The sequence below is a fragment of the Lissotriton vulgaris genome, chromosome 5 (genome assembly GCF_964263255.1).
Source record: "Lissotriton vulgaris chromosome 5, aLisVul1.2, whole genome shotgun sequence".
NCBI classification, from domain to species: Eukaryota; Metazoa; Chordata; class Amphibia; order Caudata; family Salamandridae; genus Lissotriton; species Lissotriton vulgaris.
In genome coordinates this window covers 322,345,942-322,358,611 of record NC_141693.1, presented here as the reverse complement: position 1 = coordinate 322,358,611, position 12,670 = coordinate 322,345,942, and the positions used below count along the sequence as shown (strand labels likewise).

At 43.5% G+C, this 12,670-nt stretch overlaps 1 protein-coding gene across 1 annotated transcript in view; it reads right to left on the bottom strand.

The window, feature by feature from the left end:
• The window catches only part of PRDM16 (PR/SET domain 16), a 1,072,267-nt gene that overhangs the window by 1,058,552 nt on the left and 1,045 nt on the right, over positions 1-12,670 (bottom strand). The gene's annotated exons all lie outside the window — the stretch shown is intronic.

Genomic DNA, 12,670 nt, shown 5'->3' with positions numbered 1-12,670 from the left:
CATTTAAAGAATTAGTAGTCTTATAACCAAACTGAGTGATACCTATTTCATCGTCCTCATAAAGATGAATGTCTGAGTTGTGATTTAAATCTATCTCCTGCAGGTTACACACAGCTCTTTCTAGAAGGAGCTCAATCCACTGCTCTATTCAACATCTTCTTAAACAAGCCACCCTGCTTGACTGGTAAATGGGGGAGAAGGGGTTGTGTGGTCTACTGTTCCTAATAAAAGTGGTCTGTTAAGATCCCTGGTGGACCAGGAACTGCCCAATCTCGCCACATACTTGCAACTAAACTTGTTTAGCTTCTCATCTCAAATAAGGATGGTTTCCTCGTGACCAGAGCTGCAGGATTTGTACTGGAAGGCAATGCTGGGCTCACAAGGTGGCCTTAAATGTTATTCACTAGGAGCCACTCCTCCATTAGGGCAGATGAGTGTCGCCCAACTGATAAAAATGCCCCAGAGATGAAAAATTAAATGGTGATAAAGTTAATTTATTACCATTTTATTTTTCAATAATCTGTATCCCGAGCCGAGTGTCAGAACGGGGTGGGGCCATCCACTGCTGAGTAGAAGGAACAGGGAGGAGTGGTGGGGTGGGCACTTAAGTTTAAAGTGCACAAGTCGCTTTGGCTGGCTGTCTTGCGATGGCCAGTCAGACATGCACACTTTAAACCTCTCTACCCACCTGTCATAGACAGCTGCGTGGAGAGCACAAATAGGCCTCCAATGCCTGAAGGAACGCTGAGAGAGCCCTCTCCATCCAACCCTGGCACTTCTCTCATGCTGGTTAACACCATGAGTGCAGGGTAAGGATGGGTTTGGGGGATTCGCTGGGTTGGACGAGAGAAGAACACTGTGACCGGAGCGATGACAAGCAGCAAGGTAAGTAAATTATATATATAATTTTTTTATGTATTTAATTTGCTAATGTGTACTAAATCGACTACATGCATTATATTACTGTTTTAAGGTTAAACATATTAACTTTAAAAAGATAATGTAATGCATGTTGGCAATTTAGTTAGTTTATTGTATGGGTGCATGCACCCCCCACTGGAGTTTGCCCGCCTCACCCCTCTCCATAGTTGGCAACAGCCGCAATTGTTATTCACAGCTCGCTTTAGGTGATCTCTCCTGCGTTTCTGGACATAAATTGGCATTTTTAAGCGCTTTCGTTTAGAGTTTTCCTTGAAGAACTTTGGAGTGGCCCTCAGGACACAGGTCCTTTGGAAATTAAGCAATCCAATTTCATTAATATGCAGTTACAGGCCTGACTGTGAAATCAATGAAAAAGGGAGAATAGCTCACACCTAAACATGTGTGAAACCTTGCTGGAAAACAGGAGCCACCGGAAGTGCTGTTTTGAACCAGCAGCTTCACCAGAAAACTAATAACAAATGTATTTCAATATTTCGCACTTTTACAATTTTATGGAAAATAGATTTGCAAAAGAATATACGCCCGAGCCTATTGACATGGCAGCATATTCGTTGTATTTTAAGTAACTCTAGGAGACTGAAAGTGCTTGTAGGGAGATTGAAGAGCAAGATTGTGTGCGGAAATGAGATCAGAAGGGCATAGAAAGTTAAACAGTGCCCATTTCTGTCCCGGGCGGGGGAAGGAGGGGTGTGGAGACAGAGAGGAAAGAAAGAATCAAAGGGTAGAAAAGAAAACAAAAGAAAAGAAAGGAAAAGAACGTTTAAAAAATTAAAAGAAAAGAAAGAAAAAAAGAAAAAAAGGAAAGGGAAGAGAAGAGAAGGGAAGGATCCTCTCTGTGGCTTGCCCTGCAGTCAGAAGCAGCAACAGTTGCTGGATCCGAGTAGAGCTCCTATCAACATCCAACCTGTGGCTAGCTGCAACTGTGCTCTACTTTCCACAGTTACCTGTGAATGTGTTGCTGCCCCACAACAAAGGAAAGACATGTTTATTTACAGAGTGATTACATCGGTCTGAAAGAATACACAGTGTGTACATTGGCACCCAGAGAGTCTTCCTCCAACTTCTGGCTCGTTGTGTTTTGCCATACATTCATCCATCCATCCATCCATCCATGAGTGTGTGTTCATTTGAACTCACATCTCAAATGACATCACTGATGACATCACTGATTACATCATCCAGTGACTATGTGTTTCTGTAAAGTTTAGATATGTCTTAAATAAATAAATATATATACACACCAAGGTGTATTCAGGAATGACTGGGTGTGTGAGTCTTTGAATGAATGGATGATTTAGTAGGTGCATGACTGACTCTATAAGTGAATGATTAAATGTGTCTTACTGAATGCATGGGTTAGTGACTAATATGTGTGAATGTCTGTATCAGTCTGTCGGTTGGTGTGCAAGCGGCTGCATGGGTTGTGAGTATCTACATGAGTGTCTGTATGGGTTGTTGATTTGTTGTCTGAGTATCTGTATGGGTGCCTGAGTGTCTGTGTAGATGGGTGGGGGTGTGTGAATCCCTGCATGGATGTGTGAGTGGGTGATTCACTGGGTGTATGGTTTCAAGTGTGCAACTTTGAGGGGCTGTATAGGTGGGTGAGCATGTGTTTGGCTGTGTAGGTGAGTGAATGGATGTCTCAGTGGTATATGTGTGAGTAACTACATATGTAAAAGGCAGTATATGTGAGTGTTGGGGTATATAAGTGATTATATGTGAGAGTGTGTGATTGTGAGAGTGGCTGTATGGATGAGTGTGTGATTGTGTCAGTGATAGTATAAGAGAGTAAGTATGTGTTAGTATCTGTATGAATAAGTGAGGTGGTGTGTGTATAACTGTATAGTTGAGTAAATGGGAAAGTAATTCATTCTTTGCATGACTCACTAGATGTGTAAATAACTCTATGGGTGAGTGGTAGTGTGTGGGTGTCTCTATGGGTGTATGAGTGCATATGATAGTGGCTGTATTGATGAGTGACTGCATGTGTGAGTGACTGTATGGGTGAGTGGATGTGTGTGTACTAACTGGTATTGGAGTGTCTATTGTTTTGAGAATGGCAGTCTGTATTTTGGAGTGGGTGTATCAAAGATTATATTAGGGTGTGAGGAGGTGCATCAGATGATCACATGGATGATGTCATCAGTGATGTCATTTGAGATGTCATCAGTGATGTCATCAGTGATGTCACTGAACATGTCATGAGTGACGTAATATGTGCCGTCATCAGCAGTGCATTATGGGTCGCGAGTTATAGTTAGCTCAACTAACTATAACAGACAAATTTCTCTGGTTTTGTGTGAGTGAAATGTTCAACTAAGTATAACGTCCCTTAAACCTGTCATTTATTCAGTGAATGTCTAAGGTTTTTAAAATGCTAATTTCTAACTATAACGTCCCTGAAACCTATGGTTTTTTCAGTGAATGTCTACGGTTTTTAAATTCTAATTTCTAAATATTCCTACATAGGTAGGACATGTGCAGAAAGAGGAAGAAATGTGCAGAAAGAAGCAACAGAAGTGCAGAAAGAGGCAGAATGAGGCAGCAGAAGTCCAGAAAGAGGAAGAAAGGTACAAAAAGAAACAAGTACAGAAAGAAGCAACAGGGGTGCAGAAAGAGGCCTACTCTGACTGTACCTTTCCACAGACTCATACAATGTAGCCTGATCACTAATCCTTCTTCCAAGATGTCTTAACCCTCACTTTTCTCTTGGAGGTTCACTATTCATCGACTGTTCAGAATATTAGTCCTACCAAATGTAAAACAGCAATCCTAACCATATCACTGTTGTACGTCTGACCAAGTTTGTAAGGTATGCATGCATGTGCCTTTGCTTTTACCTGGTGACATGTTACATAAAAATAAACATACAAAAACTTGAATATCTGTGTTTCAAACAGCATACTCTGTAAATTTGTGTACAAGAAGGTGCATGTATTTCTTTCTGCTCCTAATAAAGGGCACATGCATATGAAATAGTACATTTGAGGGGCTCTATAACACCTATATACATAACACATGTCTGCCTGTGCAACCGAATGACAGAGCAGAACAAACAAGATTTTATCACCTATAAGAGAAGCTACACGCTTTTTAGGCTATCATCTTCAGAGCCATAACACATGTGAGAATACATGTACAAGTAGACGTATACCTCAGGCACGAGAGCAGTGCAGACCTTAAAACTTAACATCTTGCACTTCCCATTTCAATATAGAAACAGGCGAGAGAAGTACAGAGAGAACCAAGAGAAGGGTAGAAAAAACAGGAGAGATCCAGAAAGAGTAAGAAATGTTCCAAGAGGGGCAAGAGAAGTGTAGAAAGAAGCAATAGAAGTGTAAAAAGAGACAATAGAAGTACAGAAAGAGGCAAGAGAGGAGTAGAAACAGGCAAGAGAGGTGCAGAAACATGAAAGATAAGTACAGAAAGAGGCAAGAGAGTTGCAGAAAGAGGCAATAGAGATGCAGAAAGAGGGAACCAGGGTGCAGAAAGGGGCTAAGGGCGAAGAAACAGGCAAGAGAGGTACAGAAAGAGGGAACGGGGTGCAGAAAGAGGCCAGAGAAGTGCTGAAAGAAGGAACAGAGGAGCAGACAGAGGCAAAAGGGGTACTGAAAGAGGCAAGAGTGGTGCACAAAGAAGCAACAGGGATACAGAAAGAGGCAAGAGAACTGTAGAAAGAGGGGAGAGAAGTACGGAAGGAGGCAAGAAGGGTGCAGAAAGAAGGAAGAGGGTGCAGAAAGAAACAAAAGAAGTGCAGAAAAGAAACAGAGGTGCAGAAAGAAGCAAGAGAGGTGCAGAATGAAACAACAGAGGTGGAGAAAGAAGGAACATGGGTGGAGGAAGAGAAAAGAGAAGTGCAGAAACAAGCAACAGATATGCAGAAAGGGGTAAGAGGGGTAGTGAAAGAGGCAAGTGGGGCGCAGAAAGAATCAATAAGGGTGCAGAAAAAAAAACAGGGGTGCAGAGAGAAGCAACAAAGGTGCAGAAAGAGGGAAAGGGTGCAGAAAGAGGCATGAGGGGTGCAAAAGGAACCAAGAGAAGTACAGAAAGAAGCACTAGAGGTGCAGAAAGATGGAGGAGGGTTGCGGAAAGAGGCAAAAGAAGAGCAGAAAGAAGCAACAGACATGCACAAAGGGGGAAGAAGGGTGGAGAAAGAGGCAAGAGGGATGCAGAAAGAAGCAAGAGAGTTGCAGAAAGATACAAAATAAGTGCAGAAATAAGGAACATAGGAGCAGAAATAGGGAAGAGGGTTGCAGAAAGAGGGAAGAGGGATGCAGAAAGAGGCACTAGAGTTGCAGAAAGAAGAGAGAGAGGTGCAGAAAGAAGCAAGAGAAGTGCAGAAAGAAGCAACAGAGGTGCAGAAACAGGGATGAGGGGTGGAGAAAGAGGCACAAGAGGTACAGAAAGAGGCAAGAGAACTGCAAAAAAAGAAAGGTGCAAGCAACAGAAATGCAGAAAGACGCAAGAGGGGCACAGAATGAAGCAAGAGTGTCTTCCACACCATTAGTACCAATTTAATACCCACATTTAGCAATAAATAACACGTGACCATTCTAGGTTTGCAAAGGGCCTTCCACCATGCTGTAACACTTGTTGCTGCATTTTTGGTAACGTTTGAGCCGTTTGAGGTAGAAACAAGGCTTTTTGTTCAAATCTGAAGATTAGGCAGCAGATGATGCATTATGTGGCTAATGCAAAAAATGTATAGTTATGCAAATGTCAGTGCAGCCTAACAGTCACATCATTCCAGTGGCCCTGCTCATACTTCTGACTGGGTCCACAAGTGCTCCTCAGTGATTCCTTCTTTTTTGTCTCACTGAGTTCATAGTTTAGCTTCTGTGGAAACGAGATAGACTAAACCTGAGGTTATCACTCCACAACAAAGACTACCATACCACATAACTACTCTCCATAACAAATAATACTACTCTACATAATTCCTATATAGTAAATACCACATACTTTCTATCCACATAATTTCACTGCACAACATACCACATAATTCTATTACACACAACGTACATCCACTCCACTCCAAAAAACATTAGTATAAATTGTTTACATTTACAATGCCAATAGCTCTAACTCTTGCAAATGCGAAACCTCTAGGATGATATATTTCTCTTTCTAGATCTATAATTGCATTGAAACTTTTTTTGTCCTTATACAGGGGTCATGTTTGCTTAAATAACACCGTACTACTCATGTGCCATGTTACAATTAGACTTTTATCTATACCTGTTACTGTCGATTTGTTGCTGGCCAGTTCTATTTTTATAGCTGGTTGGGCTTTTAATTCACGTAAAAACACGATGTTCGCTGGGGCGCGTCATGTGATCAAGCTCCTTCGTGGAGTGAAACGCGCCATGGAAAAGACATTTGTCTTCCTATGGTGAATAAACTTTTTGCACTGCTTGCACCTTGAATTTGAGTGTTGGTCCGTGATTCCAAAGAGTTGTTTAAGCAAGAGGTCCTCACCTGCATTTTGCCGTCAGCTATTTGGCGGTCAGGAACTTTGCTGCATATATATATATATATATATATATATATATATATATATATATATATATATATATATATATATATATATATATATATATATATATATATATATATATATATTCTCAAGAAAAGAACCCAGCCAGGCTCCTGTCAGCAGACCAGATTCTCCACTGCACAGACGGAATCCAGACGTTTTATTCAAATTTGAGGTATTTTTATTTTATTTTCTACACCATTAGTGCAACATAGGAGGACAGTCAACGCGTTTCGGCGGATGCCTTCAACTGGACCATTATATCTCACTCACCATTTCTCTCATAAATCCCTGTGCACTGCATATGTGACCCCCCCCCCCCCCCCCCGATGGACGTGACCAATAAAAGGGCACTGTGCAGACCCATCTCTGACCCTAGGCTGAGAATCTCTAAGGCCTGGTACATGGCTGGGCGAAGGGGGCGGAGCTGTACACAGGGTTCATTCTCCCTGGCCACCGAGGGAAGGGGCTGGCTTTTTACCAACCTCCAAACTGGCAACAAAGTGTTCACAAGTATCAGGGGCCTTTGTCGTGACAAGCAGCCTCCCGCTCCCTCTCTGTCATATCCTTAGCATGCTGCCCACACAACCAACCCTCAGGTATCTTTTCAATATTATCGTATCTCTGCAACAGGAGTTCCCAGAAGCCATTAGCCACCAAACACTGTGCCTCAAATGCTGCAAGCACTCCTTCAAACACTGACACCTGTATCAGCATGCTGGCCTTGTTACAGATTTCATGTTACTTCTCTGTTATTTTCTGTTGCATGTTTTAACCGACTGAGTATGAGCAACCTAGAAACATTTAATACCTGTCTGATTCACCTTCTTTATGGGAATAGGCGTGGAGGGGAATGCAGACATCCAAGAGGTCTTTTTTAAGAGACTCTAATATGTGCTTTAGAGCTGCCAAAAGTTGTAATTGTATGTAGGTTCTGCTGAGCAGTGGGAGTAAAACGCATCCCACTTTTATTGTTGGGTGTGCATAGAGAGACAGACAGACAGAGAGAGAAACAGACAGACAGACAGCGAGAGAGAGCTAGAGACACTATGTGTATGCCTGTGTGAGAGAGAGCACATATGTGTGTGACAACATGTGTGCTTCGAGAACTGAAAAGTGTGTGCATTGTGCGAGCCAGAGCGAGAAAGAACGTGCAGGTGCGCTGTGTGGGAGAGAGGGTGCATGCTTGTGTGAGTGTGGGCCAGAGAGCGTGCAATTGTAGTGTGTTTTTCTGGTTGCACACTCATTTCTATACATTCATGCACACATGCATATGTTTTGGGACTGCAGAGGTTTTTTTTCAGGAAGCAACAGTGGAAGTTTATTTGCCAGTTGACTTGCTTTGCACTGGGGTATTTTCAGGAGTAAGAAAGTGCAATTAAAAAAGTAGAGAAATGTCAACAAATACATTTAAAACAAAAGGAGTCTGTACACACAAGCGGACACGCATGCAGAGGCATGCACACTAACACTGTCAGGCTCTTACCTTTCCATTTTGAATCTGTAATTATGTGCTTCTGTGTTCTACCACCACCCACCCACACAAACACTTCTGGTCTAGCTATCTATACTTTCTATAATCTCGACCGAAATTTTTTTACCGCATCGCAGTGGAAATAAATGTGGCCCAATAATGAGGTATTTAGAGAAACTGTACTAATAAACGCATGTTCACACATTCATTAATACAGTGCAAAGGTCAAATTCGAGTTTGTTGCCAAAGTACAGCAAAGCTGAAATGAGAAAATAATTGCTGGTGCCTCACCCATGGTATGGAACAATTAATTTGCAAAGGAAAACATTTTTTTCTTATTGTCCTGTGGTGTCTTCAGTGTTGTATGATCATGTACACATGGCCACTGACTAAAATCAATATCCATTATTACAGTGCCTGCAGACATAAGTGCTTATATTCAACAAATACAATTCAAAAGTTGTGAAGAAAAAAAAGTACAATCCTAAGCTGCAATGGTTCATGAAAAACACCTATTCCGGTAGATAGGGATGTAACCCCCTGAGGGGTTGGTTGGTAGTTGCATTTTGGCCCTTTACGCATAATGAAGTTACACTTAGGCGCTTACAGGATTAATGTTAGCAGGTAGGCCTGTCTAATTTGTAGTTGCGGTTTTAATTTGGGTGTTTTGCAGATTCAGTGTATGTGTCCTCTTGTAGTAGCAATTCGTCAGTTGTGTGGTTTGTAGCCATTACCAGTTGCATGGGTGCAGTTTAATCTCTGTGCATCTTGTGGTTGCAGTTTGCCCCTGTGCCTGCTTTAGATGAAGTCTGGACTATGTTTGTATGTGTAGTTTGCCGTACCCTGCAGTTTGGCTGTTGTCATGTATCACTTGCATGCTTTATGTTTGAGATATAACCTTTGTGCATTTTGTGGATGAATTCTGCTCCCTGTGGTTTGAAGTTATATTTTGGCACCTGTGTTTGGCTTGCAGTTTGGCCTGGTAACTAGTGCAGTTTATGGTTTCGTTGTGACCCTGTGTGGTTCCCAGTTGCAGTTTAGCCTCTGCTTCATTTGTATTTGCTGCCCTTCTCCCCTGGAGCGTTTTCCAGTTGCTGTTCGGCCGTGGTGTGCTGTGTGCCTTCAGTTTGCTCCTCCCACCGGTGAGGTTTGCAATTGCAGTTTGGCCCTCGTAGGCTTAGTGTTTGCACTTCACTCTCTACCTCCCCCCGTGAGGCTTGCAGTTGAAGTTTGGCCCTCGTGTGCTTTGCATTTGAAGTTTGCTCTCCGTGCGGTCTGTGGTTTCAGTTTTGTCCACTGTGGACCCAAGCAGATTGAGTCCAGCAATGCGACCGGTTCCCAGGAGGGCCTGGCCTCCGCTCGGCCATGATGCCAAATGACAGGCAATTTATGCAACACGCCTGTGCCTCTTTCAACGGCACACTGCCTCTGCAAAGCTGCACACGAGCTGCGCCTTTCGACAAGATCTGAGCCCAATTTAAACTCTCAGTAAAAGATTCGCACCCAGCACGTGCACACGCATACACATTTAACGCTTGCACGGTAATGTAATGAAGTCACTGGCTACAAAAATGAAAATCAACAAAGCGAATGCGCGCTCAGGCGCACGCAGCGCACCGACTGCTTCCAAAGGTATGCTCGGGGGAAGTGCGGAAACACTAGCCGGGGGCTACTGTTTTGAACTGTGACCCCGAAAATCCGACTCGCAAACCCCATAAACTGCCGGGCCCTGCCTTATATACAACACCTGATGTTAATCAATGTTGGGGGCTGCGAGCGCTCGAGGCACGCATTAGAAGTCACTTCCAACATCACAGTGAATTCAACTCCATTTTTTTTTTGTGTGTGCAATTTACAGCAGTATATTAAATAACGCACGTCCATTCGGACCGGCGGATTTTCACCCGTTAAGGGTGCTCGCGAGAGTCCGAACGCGCACAGGAGGCTCGCGGGTCCAGAGAAAGTGAATCTACAATTTGTCCCACAACAATATTTTGGCCTGCTCTAAATAACAGGCACTTTCGGCTTCTTCGTGATGTAGTTTCCAGCTACAGTTTTCCTGAGATCCAAATCTTAGATTATAGTTTCTCACGGAAGGAGAGATGAGTTGAAAAAAATATGCTACCGCGCACTTATAACCAGCGAATCCTCCAAGATTAAAAGTTTCAAAAGCCAACGGGCCATGATTTTGCATCGACCGTGTGGAGGTGATAAACGTTGTCTTGCAGACAAACCACAAAAAAAAAAAAAGAATCATGCCCACATGACTTTGCCCACGACTTCAAGGTCACATAACAAATCGGTTACCATAAAGTCTGCAAACACGCTAGGACTGTTCACGTTGCCTGCAAGATACGTCTTCACATACTCGACGTAGTAGATAGATACATTAACATTTATGAAGGTTGTCTAAGCGTGTGAGTGTGCTTGCAAGAAAATAAACATGAATGTAAACATATATGTACACATATATCAATATATACACAGACACATGCATGCAACCCTAAATTGCATCAATGGGTATGCACGTTAAAAGTCGTGTGAAAAACAGATGTGTAAAGCAATGCATTTCGAAAATTAACTTTTTTATTCAATGTATTTGCGACTCGTCCCTTTTTAAATATTGGATTTTCAAGAAAACTACAGTTTTTCAAATGATAACCGCGTTCAAGAAGAATGAAACCATGCGTATCAGTTTTTGAACAGCTGTGTGGCACATACTTTATAGTTTTTTTTCGGTCCCGGTTTCTTTCTAGCTTGTGAAAACAGAACGCTCTCTGCAGAACAACACACACGATCAACCCCCACAATGTTTGTTGCATTACAATTCGGCCTGGAATCGGACGTGAGTGGTCGGGCCATTACGCGGTTGGCCCGGGCTTTTGATTACAAGTGTGAAAGCACAGATGAACAACGTTTCAGCAGCTGGAAGTGTGTACACTGTGTGTGTGGCGAAGTGGCCTTTCATTTCAGAGCCAATTGGCGCTCCGAGGTCTGAGGGAGCTCTCTGGGTTGCCAGCTGATGCCCTCTTCCCGCACCAGGGGCAAGGTCAGCCGTGTGATGACCTGAGTGTAATGCTGCAGCCGTGCAAGGAGTGTGGGTTGTAATGGGAAAGAAACGTGCTTGTAAAGCGGACCAGTCATTACCGATTGTGGTCAAAACAATAAGACATTTTTTAGTATAAAATCTTACACTTTGGTATTAAGGTTCACTTTATGAGAAAATGAGATTCTGACCGAAAATTGAGTGAAAATGTTCAACTAAACTGTAGACAAGCGGTCCTGTCGTGTGCGCTCAAGCAAACTGAAAGAGAAACTGAAAGCTTCAAGACGCAGGCTCTCGAGTGCTGGGGTAGCGTCCCACGTACCCAACCACAGAGGAACGCACGTGTACCCCCATGCACGTGCACAGTTCAGTATGTCACCGGCAACCCGAGGAAAGAAAACAATAAAATACAAGAAATCAACTGCACCCCCGAGCCGGCAACAAACCACGCCGTGGATCGGAACGTGAGAAAGAGAAAAGAAACATCGCAAACAAAACAGTCCCCTCGATTACAAGTAGGAGGAAAAACAGTGTCATATGAGCGTCTGATGGAATGTAACACCGCCACCCCCCAAAAAAAACAGCCTTTAGTTATTATTGTCCTAAAAAGTGAATCGTGTCAGTCAGATATGATCCCACTTTCTCGAGTGCCAACCTCTGTTCAATGTGTCTGAGAAAATCATGTTTTAAGAATGAAATGATTTTATTGAAATACTATTTTCAGGCTGTCTGTCCCCAGCGACTGTGTCTCTCATTCCGAGTTGGCGCTCTCTCTCGTTGCTGTCTCTGTGTCTCACTCTTACTACACCAGACATTGCCCCAGTCCCCCAGACTGCCTCACGCGCTGTCTCTCTCAGTCGCCCTCCCTGTATCACTCTCTCTTCCTTCGCCCCACTCTCTCTTTTCTTCCGTTGTCTCTGCTGTCATCTCTCATTGTCTCCCCTGTCTTCTTGCTTTGTATCTCTGTCTAAATGCCGCATGAGCACCCTCTCTCCCTCTCTCTTCATTTCTTTCTTTCGCCAGCATCTCTCTTTTTACCCGCTCTGTCTCTATATATTCTTCTCTGCCACCACTCTCCTATGCTCTCATTTTGGGTGTCTCATTCCATCTCACTCTACTCCTCTCAACTGTTTTACTGTGTACAGTTCTCTGCGGCTACCACGCCCCCTTCTATGTCCCTGCAGCCTGCCCGTGCACTCCCTGTCTCCCTAGCAGTCTCTCCCCTGCCCATGTCTCCCTCCTTGCCTTGGATCTGTAGCTGTAGTAGGCCTGTCTCCCTCTGTCTCCTCCCCCTCTTCAAAGCCTCACGCTCATTCCTCTGCTCTCTCCTGTCACTGCCACCAGTCTGTGCCTGTCTATTTCTCTGTCTGCTCTCTCTTCACTCAAGTTCATTCCATTACTGGCAGTCTCTTCCCTGTCGTTGCCTCTATGTCTCTCTCTTATTCTTTTCAATGCCCCCTCTCATTTCTGTCTCACAGCTTCACGGTCACTCCCTGTCTTTCCCATGTCGTTGCCTGTTTTTTTTGTGTCTCTTAAGTCTCTTCTGGCTTCTTCCTTGCTCTCTCTCTCAACTCTCCCTCTCTTTGCTGCCTGTCTCTCTCCCCCATCTTCTCCTGCTCTCTGTTTTCTTCTCTCTTGTCCCTGAAACTGCCCCAGTGACCGTCTGTTCTCT